At 38.9% G+C, this 25,980-nt stretch overlaps 1 protein-coding gene across 6 annotated transcripts in view; it reads left to right on the top strand.

The window, feature by feature from the left end:
- Positions 1–25,980, top strand: part of ENAH (ENAH actin regulator) — a 134,636-nt gene that overhangs the window by 68,002 nt on the left and 40,654 nt on the right. The window lies entirely within an intron of this gene.

Below are 25,980 nucleotides of genomic sequence, written 5' to 3'. Positions count from 1 at the left end.
CTTGTTTTTTTGAACTGAAGTGCCATGTATAAGTTAAATCTTTTCTGACCAACTTTTAAATCATATATTTGAAGTAATTCTTGAATTTCTGTTACTCTCCACAGAAATGTGAACTTTCATTTGTTGATGTGAACATGTAGACTAGAGGGACAATCATATGAGATTGGTTCATTAATAATTTTTAAACACTCTTGTTGGAAGTTACTTAGTTCTGTTCATCCTGCCCTAGAACCTCAACTTTTGTTGCACGGATATGAGGCCCAAAGAATATGCAGTGGATAAAAATTATTCACATTTATATTCATCTCAGTTTTTATGAAGAAATACATGGTTTTTGAAACGTGGTTTTAAAGCTACTACTGATCCTTGAACCTCAAGTAAGACTGAGTCGCCTTCATCCTAGTAGAATAAAAATTTGACTCTGAAAGTTGTTTCAAGATTTTAGGAGTGCCCTCAGGTGGTAGAAGGTATGAATTGCATCTCCCCAATACCACATGGTGGTTAGACAATGTGGAAATAATTCATTCACTTGTAACTCTGCTAGGTTACAAGTGCCACACATTTCTTTCTGATTTAGTGTGCATTACTAGGGCCTTAGTTTCCTTACCCCAAGAAGATTATTAAAGTTTCTTTTAGTAATAAAAAAACCCCAGTATTTAAGATTGAATGTGTACCAATGTTTTGTTATCTCTTTGGGGGGATAAACTTGGGGGGGGGGTTGAGATAGATTTCATAATAAAAAAATAAATGTTATATATACAACAATACAAATGTGATTATGCTAGCCTTTGCTGTACATTTAGTAGTGAGCCTATAAACAAAACTTAATTGTATATTTTAAGAGGAAGGACTTCTATAGTTAGATTCAAATTTAGTATTTTCTTGAAGGTATAGAATTTTAAAACCTGTTACAAGTACCTTAAATTTTATTTATTTCTCTCCTATTGTAAAAAGGATTGACACATCTAGCCCATATATTAGTTTATTTCAAATGTGAATTTCAGAGTGAATCTTGCCAGAAACCATGGTATTATGCCTATAGATAGTTTATATTTGAGATCTCCTTTGAGGAAATTACTGTCTCTATAAATACTTTGTACATAACTTGTATCTTAGCTATTTTGAGAAAATGAAACACTGGAACTTCTCCTGGTTTATAAGCTGAGAAGAATAGCATAGAGAAATGCATGTATACAGTTTTACATGTAGATTGTGTAAGTCACTGTACTTGCCTTGCAGATAGCAGTATTTTATTGGCATTCTGTTGCAGGTATAGAATTGCTTTTCTGTCACCATGGTTTTATCATAGGAAAGAAACTAGAGTCATGGTCTTTAATGTCTTATTAAACAGGTCAACTACATAATAAAATAATTAAAGGTCCGAAGTTTAGACAGTGTATGTATGACAGTCATATTTGGCTTCCCCATGTTTGGAATAAATTAGCATTTTAACTTCTAAACCTTCAAAAGAGTATTTATTGATATTAGGAGCTGTTATTAATTTAACAGTTAAAATTACTGTTTATCTTGTCAGGTTTTTTTTTTAACTAAATAGGATTATTTTTATCAGTGTGTAGTCATACAGTTTGCTTTCAAAGTGCAATGCTAATTAATGTTTTTTTCTTCTGATTGATCTTTTGAAATTGGTGAGTCTTAATGTGGAGAGACTCAGTTATATTCTCTGCAATTTCCATGTTATAGAAAGTTTGGCAAGTGGGAAAATCACCCATCATCTCACTAGCTACTTAAGTATTTTGGAAAGGCAAAGAAATTTAGTCAAGTCTTCTTAGATGGTTCTGAAACTTTCTTCTCTGTCACAGTCTCAACCTGTAATACCATGGGCTGAGGAAAAAGAGAAGGGTGGACGTCGGTCACCCCTTGTCCTCTCCTTGCATCATGGCCCACGTCACTGGCAGAGAGGCTTCTGGGTCTGTAGCTTTTCCATCAGAGAAAACAAAGCATATAAGATGGTTGGTATTTTTCAGAGTCTGGTTTATTTAGAGAATGACTTTCCAAAAATTACTGTACCTAAACACTAATTTTTGATGATATTAATTAGTTTGGAAGTGGAGGCATAGGAGGAGGTAGATGCTAGATGCTGAGAATCAGGAGTGTCCTTGGGAGAGGACTTAATTTTTCCTGTAAATCTCTGCCAAAGTAGGATAGGTATGTACCCTTGCCCAGGCTGAGTTTGCAGGCCCCCGCCCAGCCATCTAAACAAACATCCCCAGTAACACTGCCTCTTATCTTGAACATACCTTTCCCTTCCACAGCTGTTTGCTTTAAACGCACAGCCAGAGCTGTGCTAAAACCATCCATTGTCTTTCTGCCAAAACCAAGTTGAGAAAGGTTGACCTATGTGTCCCTTCCCTAAACAAACATTATACTCAGTAGATCTCTGATCAGAAGCAAAAGAAACACATTTATTTATAAAGGTAAAGCAACTATAGATATTAGTTGTTCCCACTTAATGTTTTACATCTTTTTAAAACTATTTTTCCATGTTGAATACTTCTGTTTATTTTATTGGGTGTTAATGTTAATATTATCCGTTGACTATTGGTTAATATTTTCAGACTTTTTAAAGTCATGGATACCTTTGTTCAAACGAATTTTTTTTCCTGAAGGTCAGTGCATAAACAGACCAAAAATAATGGAGCCTCTCTAATTAATGTGGGCAGCTGGGGGCCCATAGCTGAGGCTCTCCTGAGCAGGATTTGAAAATTACTAACCTATCTTTTTTACCAAAACTATTAATTACTCAGTTCTCTCTTCCTCTCATTCTTGCGCCCTAAATTCTCTAAATGTTCAAAATTTTAAATTAAGAAAAAATAGCTTCCTTTGGGAGGGCTTGTCATGCTAATGTTTATAAGGTGCTCGATATGTGTTTTAATATTTCCATTCATCAGAAATTATTTCCTTTATTTTGTTTTTAACTTGACGTGCAATTATCTAATATGCTGGAAAGTAGAGAAGGTGCTAAATACAGTGAGTTATATTTGGAATTTATAAAACAGAAATCACATGTTATAACATTTTTGAGGAAGAGTTGAAATCGTGTTTTTCCTTTTATACCAAACACTACAGTTTATCTGTTTCCATTGTCAAATGGAAATGGACTCATTTTTAAACAAGTGCATTAAAAATGCATTATTCACATTCAATATTTTGGATTTCTATATTATTTATCAAGTACATACATAGTAGTTTTGCAGATAACAGTTATGGATTATATAAAATATAAAGTCAGTCCTTGTGATTGGTGGAATTAATTTTGCAATAAAATATAAAGTTAGTCCTTGTGATTGGTGGAATTAATTTTGCACAGTCTGTTTCATTTTGAAAATTGTTTAAGTCATTTGAAAATAAATCATTTTTTTAAAATTAAGTTTTTTAAAAGGAAAATTATATACATATAACCAGTAAGATTATTCTACTGCTTGTGTTCTACTCGGCTAAGATTAGGTATAACTTTGTAAGAGGAAATCCTTAATATTTTATCATTGGTAAAACTGCTTTTGCTAGATTATTTAAAAATAACTATTAAAAATGAGAATAAAGATAACCTCATGTTTGAAATTTTCTTTAGGTTTTATAAATAAATATAAATATTGAGATTCCATTTATTTATTTATTTATTTATTTGATAATTTGGCCTGATATACCTTGTGATATGAGTATTTGTATAAATTTAATCTTAGCATTTTAAAATATACTGCTCACAAAAATTAGGGGATATTTCAAAATGAATATTAAATGATAAAATATCCCCTAAATTTTGTGAGCAGTATATTTTTGAGATATTTTTGAAATTAATTGGGTTTTAAGAAATCTCAAAAAGTTTCTAGCAATACCTTATGTTCGCAGTAACACTTTTATTGTCCAGATTGTTGGTATTTGTGAGAGCAATATTAACATTATATTACAAAAACCATCCACATGTTTTGAGCATAGGTACCATGCTAGGCACTGGGAATTATACTGACATGATGAGGCCTATTCCTTGCCTTCCAGGATTTCACAGTTGGGCTAGAGCTACTAGAAACAAGGTCAGCAGAATTAGGACATAGAGTAGTTTGTGAAATATTGTGAATTAAATGTAGCAAGGCCTTTGAAATACTATAGAAAATTCCAGAATTAAGAAAATTTCTGAAGAGGAGATGATGCTTGAGCTATATGTTGAAGAGGGAGTAGGCCTGTAGAAATTCTGGATAGGCTTGGAGGCATGAAAGCATGGAGCAGTTGGGATACAACAGATGGACTGTGTGTAGGGGCTTGTGCATGAGAATATGTGTGCGGGAGGGAAATCCGAAGAGATGAGACTGGTGAAGTTGGGAAGGACCTTCCATTCTTTGTGAGCATTGTGCACACTATGCTGGTCACTGGTATAGTCACTGAGGGGTGAAAATAAATGTTTGATGTAGTCAAATTTGTACTATGTGATGGATTGGTGAGTACGTGCTTACAAGCATGGAAGTCAGTTTAGGACACTGTTGTGATAAAATTGGTGAGAAAATGAGGCTTGAAATTACACAGCATAAAGAGGAAAGGAATAGTAAAGAGGACATGACAAACTTTTATTTAGTGCCTACTGTACCTGCCAGTGTATGTTCTCATTTAGTCATGTTACTCTTTCTGCCTAAAGCAGAGGCAGAAAGAGTCTGTTTTAGGATACCTGCTGTATGTCAGATCCTAACTGGGCACATATATTACTGATAATCTATAATATTGGTGGTGTTACCTTTGTTTTAGGGATGTGAGTAGGACTTGCAGACTTGCCCAAGGGCCCGCAGCTAGGCAATGGAATAACTGGCATTTGTACCCAGATCTGGTTTTTTATTTCATCCTTTTCCTACTGTTCCAGTGAGATGTAATGGACTGACCAGGAAAGGGAGAATGAGATGTGTCATTTTGGGCCACTGTTGAAGATGGTTCTACAATCCAGAGATAGGGAGAAAGAGAATGGGAACAGTACTTAACAAATTGACTCGAGGCATATAGTACATTTGGGGTACTTCATTAATACTTTTAATACATAAAATCATATAGAATAATGAAATAATGTGAAATTAGATCCCAGAAGGATCCCAAAGGTAACCTTGGACAGTGTCTTTCACTTTGAGCTTCCCTACATCAATTAATCTTACTGTACCAAGGAAGTAACATTTTTATTTTATTTTATTTTATTTTTTTACAAGGACAGAGAGAGAGTCAGATAAAGGGATAGATAGGGACAGACAGGAACAGAGATGAGAAGCATCAATCATCAGTTTTTCGTTGCGACACCATAGTTGTTCATTGATTGCTTTCTCATGTGTGCCATGACTGCGGGCCTTCAGCAGACTGAGTAACCCCCTGCTCGAGCCAGTGACCTTGGGTCCATGCTAATGAGCTTTTTTGCTCAAGCCAGATGAGCCCATGCTCAAGCTGGCTATCCTGGGGTCTTGAACCTGGGTCCTCCGCATCCCAGTCCGATGCTCTATCCACTGCACCACCGCCTGGTCAGGCGGAAGTAACATTTTGAAACAGGTTTGACTGTTGGAGACAGTCTTTTTGTTGGGGCATCACTCTTTAATTTTACAGAAGACTCTCTTCCACAGTCTTCCTTGTTTATAAATTCAGTCTTCACAACAGCGTGAGGTTAATCTGTTTGTTACTGTTATTCCTGATGTCCAGTTAAGAAACTAACATGGAGAGGTGGGAGTTCCTGAAGTCAGACATGTCTAGAAGTGAAGCACAACTGGGGTTGGGTCTTCCGACACTCAGACCATTTCTTTGTATTTTGTTTCTGTGCTTTTCAGTTCAAAATCTTAAGAGCATATAGTTTAAACAGCTTTTTAGGGAAGTCATTTTAGGGTGAGAAAGTAGAAAAGAGACGAACTTCTCTAAAGCTATTTCCTTATGTATAAGATGTGGATTATTACAATACCCATGTTAGGATATTATTATGGGAGTTAAAGGAGATAAAAACATTAGTATTACTAAACCATAAAATGCTATTTTTGAATGCTAACATTTAAAGATACATAGAAAATGCTACAGTGTTGATTAATTTACTTAGAGAAAGAAATTAAAAGTTGGTAGAGAGACTGAAAATTTTCCACTCTTTTTTGTCTTTATTATTTATTAAAGACTATCTTCTGTTCCCTTCCCAAGAAAATTTATTACTTCGTTTATCATTTGAGTGCATCTAATATGCAGGGGAAATTAGGCTCAAATCCTGCCCTCAAAGATTCTTGTGTTGTAGGAGAGCTAAGTTTACATAACCATTATCCAGAATAGAAAGTCCTGTCTCAGGTACAGCTATGGTTCATCGAGGTATAGTGTCAGGTTTTGAGCCAGTGGGATTTAGGGTGGTGAACGCACAATAACAGTATATTACAGAATTTTGCACCTGAAACCTATATAATTTTATTAATGTCATCCCAATAAGTTCAATAAAAATTCTTTAAAAAGGCCTGACCAGGCAATGGCACAGTGGATAGAGTGTCAGACTGGGATGCGGAGGACCCAGGTTCGAGACCCTGAGGTCGCCAGCTTGAGCGCGGGCTCATCTGGTTTGAGCAAAGCTCACCAGCTTGGACCCGAGGTCACTGGCTTGAGCAAGGGGTTACTTGGTCTGCTGAAGGCCTACGGTCAAGACATATATGAGAAATCAATCAATGAACAACTAAGGTGTCACAACGAAAAACTGATGATTGGGCCTGACCTGTGGTGGTGCAGTGGATAAAGCGTCGACCTGGAAATGCTGAGGTCGCCGGTTCGAAACCCTGGGCTTGCCTGGTCAAGGCACATATGGGAGTTGATGCTTCCTGCTCCTCCCCCCTTCTCTCTCTCTCTCTCCTCTCTCTCTCTCTCCTTTCTAAAATGAATTTAAAACAAAACAACAAAAAAAAACAACTGATGATTGATGCTTCTCATCTCTCTTCGTTCCTGTCTGTCCCTATCTATCCCTCTCTCTCTCTCTCTGTCTCTGTAAAAAAAAAAAAAAAAAAAAAAAAAGCTATATGTAGAAAGCATGATTTGGAAAGGCAGCTACTAGAGGCTGTGAGACAAGCTCTTCATTGCTAAATGGAGGCAGAAAACGCAAGAATAGAGAAGAGAATTTTTTAAATTAATTTTAATGGGATTACATTGATAAATCAGGGTACATATGTTCAGAGAAAACATCTCCAGGTTTTTTTGACATTTGATTATGCTGCATTCCCATCACCCAAAGTCCAATTGTCTTCCGTCACCTTCTGACTGGTTTTCTTTGTGCCCCTGCCCTCCCCCAACCCCCTCCCTCTCCTCCTCCCCACCCCGTGACCACCACACTCTTGTCCATGTCTCTTCAGTCTAATTTTTATGTCCCACCTATGTATGGAATCATATAGTTCTTAGTTTTTTCTGATTTACTTATTTCACTCAGTATAATATTATCAAAGTCCATCCATGTTGTTGTCAATGATCCGATGTCATCATTTCTTATGGCTGAGTAGTATTCCATAGTATATATGTACCAAAGCTTTTTAATCTACTTGTCCACTGAAGGACACTTGGGCTGTTTCCAGATCTTCGCTATTGTTTATGCTGCCATAAACATGGGGGTGCATTTCTTCTTTTGAAACAGTGCTATGGTGTTCTTGGAATATATTCCTAAAAGTGGTATAGCTGGGTCAAAACGCAGTTTGATTTTTAATTTTTTGAGGAATCTCCATACTGTTTTCTACAATGGCTGCACCAGCCTGCATTCCCACCAGCAGTGCAGGAGGGTTCCCTTTTCTCCACATCCTCGCCAGCACTTATTCTGTGTTGTTTTGTTGATGAGCGCCATTCTGACTGGTGTGAGGTGATATCTCATTGTGGTTTTATTTTGCATTTCTCTAATGATTAGTGATGTTGAGCATTTTTTCATATGCCTATTGGCCATCTGTATGTCCTCTTTGGAGAAGTGTCTATTCATTTCTTTTGCCCATTTTTTTTATTGGATTGTTTGTCTTCCTGGTATTGAGTTTTACAAATTCTTTATAAATTTTGGTTATTAACCCCTTAACAGACGTATTGTGAAATATATTCTCCCATTGTGTAGTTTGTCTTTTTATTTTGTTCTTATTCTCTTTAGCTGTGCAGAAGCTCTTTAGTTTGATATACTCCCATTTGTTTATCCTGTCTTTTATTTCACTTGCCTGTGGAGATAAATCAGCAAACATATTGCTGCAAGAGATGTCAGAGAGCTTACTGCCTATGTTTTCTTCTAAGATGCTTATAGTTTTACAGCTTACATTTAAGTCTTTTATCCATTTTGAGTTTATTTTTGTGAATGGTGTAAGTTGGTGGTCTAGTTTCATTTTTTTGCAGGCAGCTGTCCAATTTTCCCAACACCATTTGTTGAAGAGGCTGTCTTTACTCGAATATATGCTCTTACCTCCTTTGTCAAATATCAGTTGTTCATAAAAGTGTGGGTTTATTTCTGGGTTCTCTGTTCTGTTCCATTGATCTATATGCCTGTTCTTATGCCAGTACCAGGCTGTTTTGAGTACAATGGCCTTGTAGTATAACTTGATATCCGGAAGTGTGATACCTCCCACTTTATTCTTCCTTTTCAAGATTGCTGAGGCTATTCGTGTTCTCTTTTGGTTCCATCTAAATTTTTGGAATATGTGTTCTATATCTTTGAAGTAAGTCATTGATATTTTAATCGGTCTTGTATTGAATTTATAAATTGCTTTGGGTAACATAGACATTTTAATGATGCTTATTCTTCCTAACCATGAGCACAGTATATGCTTCCACTTGTTGTATCTTCCCTAATTTCTTTTATCAATGTTTTATAATTTTCCGAGTGCAAGTCTTTAATCTCTCTGGTTAAATTTATTCCTAGGTACTTTATTTTTTTTGGTTGCAATGGTGAAGGGGATTGCTTCTTTAATTTCTCTTTCTGACAGTTCATTGTTAATGTATAAAAATACCTCTGATTTCTGAGTATTAGTTTTATATCCTGCCACCTTGCTGAATTCATTTATCAGATCCAGTAGTTTTTTGACTGAGACTTTAGGGTTTTCTATATACAATATCATATTATCTGCAAATAATGATAGTTTTACTTCATCTTTTCCAGTTTGGATGCCTTTTATTTCTTTTTCTTGTCTGATTGCTGTGGCTAGGACTTCCAGAACTATGTTGAATAAGAGTGGTGATAGGGGGCACCCCTGCCTTGTTCTTGATCTTAAGGGGATTGCTTTTAATTTTTGCCCATTGAGTATGATGTTAGCTGTGGGTTTGTTATACATGGCCTTTATCATGTTGAGGTATGTTCCCTGTATTCCCACTTTGCTGAGAGTTTTGATCATGAATGGGTGCTGGATTTTATCAAATGCTTTTTCTGCATCTATTGAAATTATCTTGTGGGTTTTCTCCTTCCTTTTGTTTATGTGATGAATCACATTGATTGATTTGCAAATATTGTACCAACCTTGCCTCCCCAGAATAAATCCCACTTGATCATGGTGTATGATTTTTTTCATATGTTGAATCTGGTTTGCTAATATTTTGTTGAGGATTTTAGCATTTAAATTCATCAGGGATATTGGCCTATAATTTTCTTTCTTTGTGTTGTCTTTGCCTGGTTTTGGAATCAGAATTATACTCGCCTCATAAAAGGAGCTTGGAAGTCTTCCTTTCTCTTGAACTTTTTGAAATAGCTTGAGAAGGATAGGAGTTAGTTCTTCTTTGACTATTTGATAGAATTCACTTATGAAGCCATCAGGCCCAGGACTTTTCTTTTTTTTTTTTTCTTTTTTCTTTTTTTTTGTATTTTTCTGAAGCTAGAAACAGGGAGAAACAGTCAGACAGACTCCCGCATGCGCCCGACCGGGATCCACCCGGCACGCCCACCAGGGGCAACGCTCTGCCCCTCCGGGGCGTCACTCTGCTGCGACCAGAGCCACTCTAGAGCCTGGGGCAGAGGCCAAGGAGCCATCCCCAGTGCCTGGGCCATCTTTGCTCCAATGGAGCCTTGGCTGCGGGAGGGGAAGAGAGAGGCAGAGAGGAAGGAGGGGGGCGTGGAGAAGCAAATGGGCGCTTCTCCTATGTGCCCTGGCTGGGAATCGAACCCGGGTCCCCTGCACGCCAGGCCGATGCTCTACCGCTGAGCCAATCGGCCAGGGCCAGGACTTTTTTTGGGGGGGAGTTTTTTGATAACTGTTTCAATCTCATTTGTTGTAATTGGTCTGTTTAGGTTTTCTGATTCTTCCAGATTAATTTTTGGAGGATTATATGTTTCAAGGAATTTGTCCATTTTATCTTGGTTGTCTAGTTTTTTGGCATGTAGTTCTTTATAGTATTTTCTTAAAATATTTTGTATTTCTGTTGTGTCAGTTGTTATTTCTCCACTCTCATTTCTAATTTTATTTATTTGAGTCCTCTCTCTTTTTTCTTGGTGAGTCTGGTTAAAGGTTCATTGATCTTGTTTACCTTTTCAATGAACCAGCTCTTGGTTTCATTGATCGTCTGTATTGTTTCTTTAGCCTCTATGTCATTTATTTCTGCTCTGATCTTTATTATTTCCTTCCTTCTACTACCTCTTGCTGTTCTTTTTCTAGTTTTTTTAGATGCAGGGTCAAATTGTTTATTTGAGCTTTTTCTAGCTTCTTGACGTATGCCTGTAATGCTATGAACTTCCCTCTCAGGACTGCTTTTGCTGTGTCCCATAAATTTTGAGTTGATGTATGCTCGTTATCGTTCATTTTTAGGAATTTTCTAATTTCTTCTTTGATCTCATTGTTAACCCATTTTATATTTAATAACATGCTATTTAGTTTCCAAGTGTTTGAGTATTTTTCAGTTTTTCTGTTGTGGTTGATTTCTAGTTTCATGCCATTGTGATCAGAGAAAGTGCTCGATATGATTTCAATCTTTTTAAATTTGTTGAGACTGCTTTTGTGCCCTAACATGTGGTCTATCCTAGAGAATGTACCATGAGCACTTGAAAAGAATGTATATTGAATATTGCTGCTTTAGGGTGAAGGTTCTGAAGATACTTATTAAATTGAGTTGATCTAGTATGTCCTTTAAATCTGCTGTTTTTTTGTTAATTTTCTTTCTTGAGGATCTATCTAGTGATGTTAGTGGGGTATTGAAATCCCCTACAATTTAGGTGCTCCTATATTAGTTGCGTAGATATTTATAACGGTTATATCTTCCTGTTGGATTGCTCCCTTTATCATTATGTAGTGACCTTGTTTATGTCTTACTATAGCCCAGTGGTTCTCAACCTTTCTAATGCCGTGACCCTGCAATACAGTTCCTCATGTTGCGGTGACCCCAAACCAAAAAATAATTAAAAAAAAAAATTTTTTTTTCTGTATTTTTTTCTGAGGCCAGAAACGCGGAGAGACAGACAGACTGACTCCCGCATTTGCCCGACCAGGATCCACCCGGCACGCCCACGAGGGGGCGACGCTCTGCCCACCAGGGTGCGATGCTCTGCCCCGCCGGGGCGTCGCTCTGTTGCGACCAGAGCCACTCCAGCGCCTGGGGCAGAGGCCGAGGAGCCATCCCCAGCGCCCAGGCCATCTCTGCTCCAGTGTAGCCTCGGCTGCGGGAGGGGAAGAGAGAGACAGAGAGGAAGGAGAGGGGGAGGGGTGGAGAAGCAGATGGGCGCCCTCCTGTGTGCCCTGGCCGGGAATCGAGCCCGGGACTTCTGCACGCCAGGCCGATGCTCTACCACTGAGCCAACTGGCCAGGGCCCAAAAAATAATTTTGGTGGCTTCTTCATAACTGTAATTTTGCTACAGTTATGATTCGGAATGTAAATACCTGATATGCATTATGTATTCTCATTGCTACAAATCAAACATAATTTAAACATAGTGATTAATCACAAAAACAATAATTATATATTGCGAAATATTTATTACTAATGGACCTCTTTACCTAGTGTATTGGGGCTACCATTCCGTAAATAGCTGCTTAACTAATGGATCTGTTTTTTCAGTTTAGTGGGAAGTTTTCTATATAGAACAGTGTGAACTACGTCATAGGATACACTGCAGTTTCTGCACAGCATGGTATCTTTCAGGGCTCTTTCAGACTATAAAGCAGCGGTTTCTGCGGTGGAATCCACATCTCATTTACTTCAATGGGAGACCCATGGATTCTGCAGAAGAGAGATCCCCTGTACGGTAGAAATGCAGTTCCGAGACATTTCTTCCTCTCCTATTCAAGTCAGTGGGAGGCCACAGCAGATTCCGCTCAAATATAGAGCATGTTGCTTAATTTTTTCCATGCTAGAACTTTTCCTAGAGCAGAAAAATTCCAAAGGTGGAATCCACCACTCTCAATAGACTTCTTTAGGAGGCAGATCTTTTACACTGCAGAATTCGCACAGCAGATTCCTCAGTGTGAGGCCTCTTTCAGTCTATTGGGGGTGGCGGATTCCACCTTTGGAATTTTTCTGCTCTAGGAAAAGTTCTAGCATGGAAAAAATTAAGCAACATGCTCTATATTTGAGTGGAATCTGCTGCGGCCTCCCATTGACTTGAATAGGAGAGAAATAAATGTGTCGGAAACTGTCATTTCTCCGCCTCTTATTGAAATCAAAAGGAGGCTGCGGAGGATTGTGTGGTAACCCGAGATTCTCGGGAGCTCTCTTCCACAAAATCCGCTGCACTTCCAATGAAATCAATAGGAGGCGGATTCAATGCCGGAAACCGCTGATTTCAGCAGTTTCCTCATTCAGAATATGGGAAAATAGTGGGAGATATGGGAGATAATTATACATTGGGGAACAGTGTGAACTACATCTTATAGTGGTCTCTTATAATATAAAACTGATGTAGTTCACACTGTGTAAATGTATGGTGTTTTGTGTAAGTGTAAGCTGCTTTGTGTACTGTGTAATGATTAACACAAAGCACCTTACACTTACACAGTATTGTGTGTATGGTGTGTGTACTGTTTTTACATTATTAACCTTTTTTACACCAGCAGGCTGTCTCGCAGGCTCTCTTGGCTCTCCGCCTTTTGCCTCTCCGCCTCCTAGGCTTCTGTCCTCTGGCGCTTGCTGCACCCACCCACTGATGACGTCAGCAAGCCCCAGACACACGTAATGTGCTGCTATGGACTGTGGAGCGTTACCCTCGCTTCCCCCGCCCCTTAGGCCCCGGATGCATGATGCAATCACGTCTGCGCATGACCGCAGGCATTCAGTTTGGAACGCATGTCCATAACGGCGTGCGTTCAAGCTGAATAGCGCTGCTGCAGATGGTAGCGCAGCTTCTCAGCGGCTAAAGCCATCGGAAATATGTATTTTCCGATGGCTTTAGGCGACCCCTGTGTTTTGGTCGTTCGACCCCCGCCGGGGTCGTGACCCACAGGTTGAGAACTGCTGCTATAGCCTTTGTTTTAAAGTTTGTCTGATATAAGTATTGCTACCCCAGCTTTTTTTTTTCATTTCCATTTGCGTGAAATATTTTTTTCCATCCTTTTATCTTCAGTCTATGTGCATCTTTTGTTTTAAGGTGTGTCTCCTGTAGACAGCATATGTATGGATCCTGTTTTCTTATTCATGCAGCTACCCTATGTCTTTTGATCGGATCATTTAATTCATTTACATTTAAAGTTATTATTGATATGTAATTGTTTATTGCCATTTTATTCTTTAAAACTGTATTCCTCTTTTGCTATATTCTTTTTCTCCTTTGATCTGTTTACAACAGGCCCCTTAGCATTTCTTGCAGCCTTGATTTGGTTGTAGTGAATTCCTTGAGGTTTTTTTTGTCTGGAAAGCTTTTTATTTCTCCTTCAATTTTAAATGATAGCCTTGCTGGATAAAGTAGTCTTGGTTGTAGGCTCTTGTTCTGCATTACTTTGAATATTTCTTGCCATTCCCTTCTGGCCTCAAGTGTTTCTGTTGAGAAGTTGGAAGTCATCCTTATGGGGGTGATAGTCTTTTTTTTCTCTAGCAGCTTTTAATATTTTCTCTTTATCACTTAGCTTTGGTATTTTAATTATGATGTGTCTTGGTGTAGATTTCTTTGGGTTTCTCTTTAATGGAGTTCTCTGTGCTTCTTGAACTTGTGAGATCTTTTTCTGTCTTAATTGAGGAAAGTTTTCATCTATGATATGTTTGAACAAAGTCTCTATCCCTTGTTCTTTCTCTTCTTCTTCAGGAACCCCTATGATGTGGATGTTATTTCTCTTCATATTGTCACAGAGCTCTCTTAGAGTTTCCTCAGACTTTTTGAGTCTCTTTTCTTTTTTCTGCTCTGCTTCTGTGCCTTTATCTTGTCCTCTAACTCACTCATTCGATTCTCAGCTTCATCCATCCTGCTTTTAATTCCTTCCATTGTGTTCTTCATTTCTGATATTGTATTTGTCATTTCTGACTGATTCTTTTTATTATTTCAATGTCCTTTTTTATATTTGCTATCTCTTTATTTAGGTGTTCGTAATGACCATCTATTGTTGTTCTAATATCTTTGAGCATCCTAACAATCATTATTTTAAACTCTGCATCTGGTAATTTGGTTATATCTGACTCATTCAGGTTCTTTTCTGGGGATTTCTCTTGATTCATTTGTGTTGCATTTCTCTGCCTTCTCATTTCATCTGTGTAAAAGAAGGTTTTGGCCACTGGAGTCCACTGGGTGTGGCCTCTGTGTTCCCTAAGTGTTGTGTCTGCAGGCCCACCACCCCCTCTGCTGTTGCTGCCTAGGGCGTTTGGGTATGAGCCTTGCCGGTGCCTGCCCACTGGGGCTGTTGCTGTGGGTTTCCGCCTCTCCTTCATGGGAGTGGCTGTGATCACATGCTCAGGTGTACAAGTCTTGGTGGCCTTGGCCTTTGCCCCACCCCTGTGGGTGGCGTTGTTTTTGGCCCTGAGGGCAGGGGTGAGCACCTTTGCTCCGCTGTGGGTCTCTTCCTGACTCTGGGCTTTCGCCCCATCCCTGCAGGAGGAGCCCACTCGTGGGATGGCTGCAAGCCTTGGCTCCACAGGCTGGGCGGGACTGCATGCCCACGCTCAGTAGCGGGACTCCGCCTGTTCTGGGCTTTTGGCTCCACCCCTGTGGGAGGATTGGGCTCCTACGTCCGGCCACAAGCCTCAGGTCCATGGGCAGGGCAAGGCTGTGCTCCTGCACCCTTGCTCAAGGGTGGATCTCCGCCCCTTCCGGGGCTCTTGCCCTTCCCCCGCAGGCTGGATTGCAGGCGGCCGCAGCTGGGCTTAACCACTTTTGCACGCCCCCTCCTCCCCAGCCGGGCAAGACTGAGCTCACATCTGGGCCTCAGTGGTGGCCAGCCGGCTTCTGCCCTTGACGACAGAACCGCGCTTCCACGTCCCTCCGCCGCCCACCCTTGGGTGAGCCCTCAGCCGTGTGGATGGGGGCGCTGCAGCTCAGACCCTAAGACTCACTACTGTAGTCCCAAAAGCTCCTTCCTTCTAAGCGACTCTGCTCTGAGTGCCACGGGAGAGCTTGTTTGGCTGGTGTCCTGCTTCCCTTTGCTGGTATTGCTGTTTCCAGGGGAAATATTCACTTCAGATTTGGGGAGTGACTCGTCCCAGAGGTTAGGGTGGCGCTCTCTCAAAATGTTTCTCATTGTGCCTCCTAGGTTACACTCTCTTCCCACTGCTCCGGTCCTCTCCTCTCTCCCCGTCCCTCGGAGCCCCGGGTGAGTGGTTGTGAGAGAGGTTTTCTCTGCGGTCTCTTTCTGAAGAATCCTGGGTCTGAGAAATCAGTCTCATTCTCACGAACAGTATCCTGTCTTGTTTCCAGCTAAATACTGTCCATATGCCTCTTCTAGGCTCTGGGGTTGCATGCTGGGGCTTTTGTCCTGGGACTCAGTATCCTCCCATCTCTGCTAAACTCACTTCCCACCGGGCGGGTCTCTCCTGGCTGCCGTTCACTCCAGGGAGCTGGGCAGCCCTCTCCGCGTTCCTGCTTTTCCTACCAGTCTCAGTGAGGGATCTTCAGTGTTCCTTGGTTGAAGAGTCCTCTTAGTATAGTCCAAAGTTGGTTTTTCCAGATGATGGTTCTTAAAATTAGTTTGTAATCCACTTTGGTTCTGGGAGGTGGAAGTTAGTACGTTTGCCTACTCCATCGCCATCTTGTCTCTCCCGAGAAGAGAATTTAAATAGGAGAGATTACAGTTATAGAGTCAGTACTTCATCTCCTTAGGTAACTTTTTCATTAAAAAAGAATTCTGGCTACCCATTTTCATGTGATAACAAAGATCTCTGGGAGACTGTCGTATTTGTTTGTAGATGGTGTAGTACCTAAACTTATTTCTGCTAAATGAAGAAAATCAGTAGTTTGGGAGAAAAGGTGAAATATGAAAATGTAGTTCCACTTAAGTTTGAAATTTTACTCCGAACCTCTGACCAGGTATTAGAAAGAAAGCTACACAGACAAATTTTGTCTTGAAATAGCTCACAGGGATGGCCAAAAAACCTCCATTAATTTCTTTATTAGACATTAAAATGAAATCAGAGAATGAATAAACCAGTGTGCATCATCTACTCCAGTGATGGAGTTATACTTCCTAACTCGGTATTACGTTTTTTTGTTTGGGACTAAAACTTCTGAGCTCTTTATAGAGCAACACTTAATTGAAAAACATTCAGAAATTCTAATTCACTGTGTTGACATGTAAGGAATTTTTTGATCTTGTCATTTTGCCATGATACTGATAAGAGAAGTTCAAATAGTCCCAGTTCTTGACTTAAACTTGAGTATATTTCCCTGTATATTTGCAAAAAAGCAAAAATTAATAAGTACAGTTTCTTTGGGCAGGCTCAATCTTAATATTGAGTCCAAGTGGATTAAAATAATAAAAGGGTTTCTCCTCTTCTCTGGCAGTTGGACATCTTATAATGTATTGTGTGACATAGTCTACCTGGTAACCTCAGTTCTCTCCAGGCTTATATTACAATAAGCTTGAAATTTAATTAATGATGCTGTTTGACCTGAACATGTCATCCACAATTACTTCCCTGTTTTCCTACATGAGAATAATAATTTGTATGTAATTACTTGTATCCCCTAGTTTTAGTCATATTTGTTGCCCATTAATTAGCGATGTATTTGCTGGATGTTAAGCTAAACAGCCAAAAATTCTGATACTTTTTTGCAAGACTTTTTCATCTTTAAACAAAGATGTGGAGGGTAGGAGGAAGCTTTAATACAATAGAATCTACCACGTTGTGCACTGATGATAAATGAATTGCAGGAACTGCTTTCACCCTGATGTGACCAATCACAACACTTGCTTCTTGATTTTGGACACAGTCATCCATCTGGAGGGGTGATGGGTTGTCCATGTTTGTATTCAGCAGAGAGCATGTGCACATTGGTGCTGTACCTCTGAGTAAACATTGGGCATACCTGCCTGCTTTATGATCTAGGCAAGATAGAAAATTCTAATCAAACTTTTGAAGATTGTATTAAATAGTGGTATCTTCAAAATCAGTATTTTATGATCTAAAAGCATAAAGTCACAGTGAACTGAAATAAGGTGCAATGTTACATGCTATGAGAGAAACAAATGAATAGTTCAAAATTGTTGGCCTTACAGTCTGTTAGGTGTGTAGAGATAAGACACAGACAAAAATGTATAGGCAGGGTAAGTACTAATGGCACAGAGTGGAAATTAGGAAATGGAATTAGCAAAAATGGCATTCTACTCATGTAAAGATACCAGAAAGAATTCTAATTAGGTAGACTTGCTATTTCTGTGGACTTCCGCAATTTCTGAGGTGATTTCATGTTTGAAAACAAATGACTCCTGTTTTCTGGAAATTTTCAAGGCTATTTGGCGATGACAGAACCATTCATGTAGAAAGAAATACATTTTTATTTTGGAATTTCCTGTGCCATTGACCTGATCCTTACTTAGGTCATACTAAGTAAAACACAAAATTGCTTTTTCTTATTCAAGTTTAGAGTCACTGGTCCCCATCGATTAAAACGTTTCTGTAAGCCTTAGAATCATATATTCCCAATTTGAAGATACTGCCTAGAGGACTGACATTAATTCCCAGGAAATGGGTGTCCAGTTTCTTTGAGGTCGACCTTCTGTTAGTAGGAGGCAGGGTGGATTTTTTCATACTTACTGTTGTGTGTACCTGGTAACTTTGCAGTGGCTTTCCATTGCTCTTAGAATAAATGACAGACTCCTTAACGGGACTTTTGGTTCCTTCATGAGCTGGTCCTTCTTGACTCTGCATTAGGTGGACACTCTCTCTTGCATCCAGGTCATTGTACTGCATATTCCTTCTTTCACCGCTGTGGGGCTTACTTTTGTCAAAACATTTTAAGTTGTTCATTTCTGGAGTGATGAGGAATTTGGCAGAACCAAAGTTAGTAACAATGCTAATACAGTGACACTTACTAGCAGATTTTATTTGTACATAAAGATTGAATTATTCAAAGTGCCTCTTTCTGCTGAAGGCCAGAAGACACACACATATAACATATATATAATTTTTGTGTGTGTATTTTTCTTAAATGAGAGGCAGGGAGGCAGAGAGACAGACTCCCACATACACCTGACTGGGATCCACCCAGCAAGCCCACTAAGGAGGTGATGCTCTGCCCATTGCTCTATTGCAACTGGAGCCATTTTAGTGCCTGGGATGAGGCCATGGAGCCATACTCAATGCCCAGGCCAACTTGCTCCAGTGGAGCCTTGGCTGCAGAAAGGGAAGAGAGAGAGAGAGAAGAAAGAGAGGGGGAGGGGTGGAGAAGCAAATGGTGGTTTCTTCTGTGTGTCCTGACTTCCGGGTGTCAAACTTGGGACCTCCACACACTGGGCTGATGCTCTAGCACTGAGCCAACTGGCCAGGGCCTAACATATATATATTTTAATGTAGCATACAATCTTAGTAACTGGACCAAGATGTGCTATATAAACAGACCTCAAGTCTATTTAATGCAGTAATAGTAATTTATAATATTATTTACATGAACAGATATTTGAATCTCTAGAATTTTGTTCTTAGGAAGCCATAATTATTTCACTGCCCCAGAAGTAGACTATTCTTCTGGTAAATCTGCTTGAATTATATCTTTTCCCTCTTAAGTAGGTACTTTTGCTTCAGTTTGGCTAGTATGGTTTTATTTTTAAGTAACACATGCCAGACGAGTTAGATTTTCTGGACTTTGTGATATTTCTACATTGTCAGTAGATACAGCAGTTATTTCTCTGCCAAAACTTACCCTTTTATTCATTCAGTTTGAATTTGAACAAGTGTTATTTAAAACTTTCCACAGTATTTCTTGTGCATTTTATTTTTCTGCTATTGAATAGTGATGTTCTGTGATTCCTGCAGCAGGCTGTAGTCTTGACTTGCTGAAGAACAAATGTGCATAAGGTTGTTCCCAGAGGAGGAACAGCCAGATTGCCTAAGGACACCCCTGTTATCTAAAGTTATTCCCCCTCAAACCTTGCTTTGTGCAGGCCTTCTGATGGTTCTTGGTCGTAAAGTTTGGGGAAGAACTTGCCTTCACCTGGATTTCTGCACTGTGAGAATTGAGAATGGACCAGACTTTTTTCTTGCTTTTTAAAAAGATAATTTTTTCCTGGAAGCTTATAGGATCCTAGCTTTACAGTTCATTAATAAGTTTGGATATAGATTTTTCTGGGTTATTTCTTGTCACTGTACTGAACTTAGGTGTATAGGAACCCCATTTCCACTTTCCCGTCTACATAAAGGTTGTGTTTTAGCAAGAGAGTTTTATTTTCCTAACTTTGTTTAAATGTTTCTGGTCATGTATATTTCTCCTGTTCCTTTATTGTAAAAAAAAAAAATTTATTCAGTGAGAGGAGGGAAGGTAGAGACTCCTGCATGCGCCCCAACCAGGATCTACCTGGCAAATCCCACTGGGGGAGATGCTCTGCCCATCTGGGGTGCTGCTTTGTTGCTCAGCAACCAAGCTCTTCTTAGCGCCTGAGGTGGAGGCCATGGAGCCATCCTCAGCGCCAGGGACCAACTTGCTCCAGTTGAGCCATGGCTGCAGGAGTAGGAGAGAGAGGGAGATAGTGAGAGGGGGTAGGGTGGAGAAGCAGATGGTTGCTTCTCCTGTGTGCCCTGACTGTGAATTGAACCTGGGATATCCACATACTGGGCTGATGCTCTACCACTGAGCCAACCAGCCAGGGCCACTTTTTTGTAAAATTATACAGAGAGAATTCATTCTCCTCTTTATTGTTTCTCCGTTTGCCTTGTTTAGGTGGACCGATATATGTAAAGGAACTTTGTATATAGCCAGTACACAGTGTACCTTTAATGAGAGTTCTGTTTAAGTTGCAGCAATTCTGTAGAACTCCAATTTAGTTTTTAAAAAATGTTATTAGTTACCTGTTATGTGCCAAGCACTGTGCTCACTTAAAGTCTAGTGAGGTAGACAGCTGACTTTAAATCGATGATATAAAATAATAATCCAGCAAGCCCACGATAAATCAGAAAGACCTTAGCTTCTTCCAGTTGGTATTGGGGCTTTATAGTATGTTTCTATCTGGGCTTTTGCTGGTGTTGTTTTCTTTTTTCTTCTCCCCATTTTGTTTTTATATATAACAATGAGTTGCTTTTGTATTTTTTATTTTTAGAGGGTAAGTAAAAAAGTAAGAACATGGAAAATTTCTCATGAAGAAAGTGGAATAATATAAGCCTACAGATTGAACTAAAATACTAAAAATATCATTTAAAAATATAGCAATAAATATTTTATGCATAGTTTGTCTGAAAAAGTACTTTACTGAGTAGCATTTGAGTCTTCAGAGTAGGAACATGCCATTCCTAAAGTTTCCATAATTTTTGTATGTTTGGCAACTTAGGTAATGGCCCTTTTATTTTTTTTTGTATGAATATACTGATGTTTCATCTAAACAACATCCCATCATCTTTTTTTTTTTTTTTTTAATTAATTTATTTATTTTTTACAGAGACAGAGAGTGAGTCAGAGAGAGGGATAGACAGGGACAGACAGACAGTAACAGAGAGAGATGAGAAGCATCAATCATTAGTTTTTCATTGCGCGTTGCAACACCTTAGTTGTTCATTGTTTGCTTTCCCACATGTGCCTTGACCGCGGGCCTTCAGCAGGCTGAGCAACCCCTTGCTGGAGCCAGCGACCTTGGGTCCAAGCTGGTGAGCCTCGCTCAAACCAGATGAGCCCACACTCAAGCTGGCGACCTCGGGGTCTCGAACCTGGGTCCTTCCGCATCCCAGTCCGACGCTCTATCCACTGCGCCACCACCAGGTCAGGCCAACATCCCATCATCTTTGAATTGGCATACCACCAAGTGCATGGCCTACTAATTAGGAGACAATATATCTTTTTAAAGAGTAGTAAAATAAAATACATATCGTTAGGGATATATTAACAGTTGAGAGATTGATGCTTGGTTTGTAAAACATTTATTTTTATGTTTTTGCTGACAGCCCACACCAATAACTACTTATATGTCATTTTGTTTAGTAAACTCCATGTGAAGTAAACCCAGTTTAATTTTTTGTGTATTCAGCAAAACTATTTTGTTGAAATTATACAATTTTATATATTGTTGAATTTCGGAAAGTAAATTTGGATGTTGTTTTGGACAGAAGCTGCTTGTTGTTTTGGCTGGTGAAGTGTCATGAGTTACTGTGGAGGGCAAGGGCACCGGGTCCCCAGGGAGAAGTAGGCAGCTGTCCCGGTCCAGCCAGGACGGCCCTGCTTTACGACAAACCATCCTGAATGGATGTGCGTTTGGAGTCATGACCCAAGCAATGCCTGTGGTTTTGGTTCCTGCTGAAAAGCAGCCCGAGTGCCGGGCCTGCCGTGTGCCTCCCCAGACCAGCACTCCTGTTGGCAAGGGCGGCCTGGCCGGCTTTGCAGCCCCTGTGGACTCTCAGGTCACATTGGCGTTATCCGCAGAGTCACTTCCTTCATTGTTCACATTCAGTTCCCTCGTCAGAAACTGGAGCCAATTAGAGGACTGCCTGACAAGAACTCTAATTTCCAGCACAACATTTTGTTTTTCGAATGAGAATAAGGTGTGTGTGTGTGTGTTTATTTATTTTTTTGATTGTGCTTATAAAAATTTAAGCAGTACAGAAAAGCATAAAGAAGAAAGTGAAAGTACCTAAAATCCCACCACCCAGAGGTAATGACTTCTAGTATTTTCCATAAAGGAGAAGTGGTAGGCATGGAGAATAGATGCTTTTCAGCTTTGGGTGGCAGTCAGTTCCGAGATGAGGAACATGGCACTTCCTGTCCTGGAACAGCTTCTCCGAGCTTCACTTCTCACCTGGGCAGTTTCCCCGTTCAGAGTGTTTCATACATTCACGGGGCTGTGTGGTTATCACCACAGACAGTCTTTGAACATTTTCCTCTTGCCAGGAAGAAACCCTGTGCCCTTCCTTCCACCATCATCACCACCCAGCACCTTTACCCACTCCCAGTTCCTCCGTGCCTCCCAGCTCCTGGCAACCACTGATTACTCTGTCTCTACCAGAAGTATAGTTAAGGACTGATACCTTCTTTACCCATCCACCTGTTGATGGACACTCTCCTGACTGTTATGACTAATGCTGCACTGAACTTGGGCGTACAGGTGTCTCTTGAGATTGTTTTCATTTCCTTTGGATATACACCAGAATTGGGATTGTTAGATCATATGGTAGTTCTATATTTATTGTTTTAAGGAACTTCCATACAGTTTTCCTTAGCGAATGCACCAGTTTTCATGCCCACAGTATCTGTTTTTTGAATGCAGGCGACCTTACCTCTGCACTGTCTTCCTCCAGGCTACACTAGGTGCCGAATACAAACACAAACACATTTGCTTTCATTCCCTCTCAAAAATGCATATAGTACAACTTTGCGACCCTGAGGGTAATATTTGGGGGGCCTTACTGACAGTCAGAAGTGTGGATGCTGGTAATTTGGAAGCTGATGCTCTGCTCACTGAACAGACCAGCTTTACAGAATGCAGATCAAATTATATCCAGCTTTGAGCAAACATCACCTCATTTAATCTTCAGAAAAAAGGCTGAGATGTGTACTGTCCCCATTACAAATTGCCTTGGGACTAATTGGTAATAGTGGAAAGCTCTAATGTTTGAAACGTGAATGCTAAGGGTCTACTGTGGTAATTAAATGTACTGATAAAATATAGTAATGCTGATCAACTCTAAATAGCTTGTCACTTTCTGCTACTAATATGTCACCTAAGGTTTCTGCATTTCCCTGCGCATACAAAACACTTAATTGTAAAGAATGTTAAAAGGCAGGGGTGAAGCCTGAGAACTACGTTAGAAAGAGATGAACAGCCATGACTAGTAGCTGATAGCAGTAGCTATTTTTCTTCTTGTTCAGTCTAAATAAATGTTAAATGCTTCTTTTTTTATACGAACCTCTTCAGTTTATGCTTTTCATTAGGACTTATCCTTATTTATCTCAGTCCTAAGCCTATTTTAATATGGCTAACTTTAAGAGATGTCCTAACATAGGTAAAATGTGAGGTATATAAAATTTTGATGCTAGTCCTAAACTAGTAATTCTATAATCATCATATTGCTGAATTTTCTCACTCTGGACAGGGAATGTTCTTTCCCACATTCCACTTTCTCTGCTTGCCAAGTGAAAAAAGAGTTAATAGCATCGATATGAAGCAGGAAATGCTGCTAGCTGTATGCATATGATGGGATGAATAATTTAGTATCTTTGGGAAATGCAAACTACAGTAGAATTCAAGCAATCACATCAGAATTTAGATCAGTATTTCTTTTACATGATGGTAAGGAGTAATAGCCAGTAGAAAAGAAGGTGATGAAAGATACCAAGTGCAAGAATGGTGCATAATAGTTTAAACTGGGACAAGATTGGGAGTTTTGGGTTAAAAATGTTTTGTCTCGTGCAGTGATAACGGTTTACCTGCACTCTGACAATTGTTGGATGACTTTTTGCCAAAATGATTGGTAATGGACCGTGGTTGTTTCTTTGCTGTCAGAGACGAGATAACTTCTCAGGTTTCTCTTGTAAGTTTTTATATTTGCCTTCTCTTTCCCCTCCCCCGTTAAATGTGAATTAAAGGAACTGAAGGGTAAAACCTGAAGACCAAGCATGTTTGTTTAATAAAGGTTTTATAGAAGTAGCCATTTGCAAACACTGGTAAGACAGAGTGTTTTTAAAGTTTAAACTTAAAATATGATTATTGAAAAAAAATTTAATTGTTTATCTCCTTTGGAATGATATAAGTAGCTTGGTATACATTTTATATGTATGCTTGTAGTCTTTTTTATGTCATTACTGTAAATATTGTGCATGCAACTTTAATAATAGATTGGGTGATTGGAAGTGCTTAGCAAAGGGAACATTTATCAGTCTTTTAATTTTGTTTCTGTTTGAAAAAATCTGATGAATGTAATATTTTTAAAACAAGATTTATACTTCATTGGATATATTAAATTCAATTTGTAAACATGGTTAAAAACATTCTTGAATTTTAAGATTTATTAGCATTTTTAGATGTGTCGTCTTTAAATATAAATTGGTTTGATTCTGATTCCATGTAGACGTAAGTTATTGTAAATTGTATTATTTGAAGAATACAGTTTTAGCGGAAATCTAAAATACTATCTTGCTTGCCTTTACGTAATCTTTTTTAAGTTGGTATATTTCTGACTTTTCATTCTTTCTGGTTAATACTGAGGGAAAAAGAAAATCTTTCCCATGCTGAAAAGAATTTCTTCAGGGTTTTATAGAAAATTATTGATGGAAAGTTTTGAATGTCACTAATACTAAAAAAATCTAATTTTGTTTTTCCTCCCTACTTTTGAGTGTCACCTTGATTATATATAAGCCCTTTTCCTTTTCATAAATTATCACCTCTTCTCATTGAGTTTTGTCTCACGAAGGGAATTTATTACATTGATATTTAACGTAAATTTAATGTAGATAGCCTAAATATTACATAGCTATTTGACGTAACCACACATTTTAATAAGATAATTTGTCAAATATGTGTGTGTGTGTGTGTGTGTGTGGTTACACACACACACACACACACACACACACACACACACACACACACACACATATAAAAGGACAATAAAATGTGGTTTGGTAAAACAATGAATAGTTTCGATGTTTTCCAAAGTTGTCAAAGACATTTTTATTTTACATCAGTGACTATAAAACACTTGAATTGCTATAAGCTATTTAAAATGGGTTTGGTTTTTTTTCAACTAGTAGAAATGAGTATTTCTCATGTTAAGTTAATCAAAGATTTCCCCTAATTTTTTTTTAAACTACAAATTCTAAATGAACAATACCGAAAGAGGGTAGATATCATGAAATTAATTCTAATGGCCAGAGAGCTGACTTCCTGTACCCCAGCCTAATTTACTTTAAAATATATAAATGTAATACATAAATTGATTGCACTCTCTGATTGTCTAACTCAGGAAATAATTAAGCTGTAAGTGCAACATTGAAACTGTGACTTTTCCACAGGGTTTTTCCACAAATAAGATTTCATATAACATTTTTAAAGCTAATGTTAAAGAGGATACATTTTTATTAAATTCCTAATAGAGCTTCCAGAATGAGGATCTAGATAGGAAGTGTGTATAAATATATTTTGAACCTTTCAAAGCACCTTTTAGTTGACGTGAAGTTCTTCAGATGGCCCCATTGTCCTTCGAAGCTTCTAACACCAAGGTGTCTGTTGCAGCCCAGAGCAAGGTTACTGCTACCCAGGACAGCACTAATTTGCGATGTATTTTCTGTGGTAAGCAACATTATGTTTACATTACTTTTTCAAGCTGTAGTACATACTACTTGCACATTTCTATAACTTTGTTTCCTTAGGCCATAGTCTGGTTTGTGGTATTTGTGATCAACAGCAAGCTACTGTTTTATGTTGTGATATTTGTTGTGGTTCATGTAGGTGATTTGAGTTGGCATCTCAAGTGAGGATTTAGTTAGAATTAGGATCTTAAAACTAATCTTATTCACT

This window comes from Saccopteryx leptura, chromosome 1 (genome assembly GCF_036850995.1).
Source record: "Saccopteryx leptura isolate mSacLep1 chromosome 1, mSacLep1_pri_phased_curated, whole genome shotgun sequence".
Lineage (NCBI taxonomy): Eukaryota > Metazoa > Chordata > Mammalia > Chiroptera > Emballonuridae > Saccopteryx > Saccopteryx leptura.
Note: the sequence above shows the minus strand (reverse complement) of the source record. Positions and strands in the feature narration are given on the sequence as shown.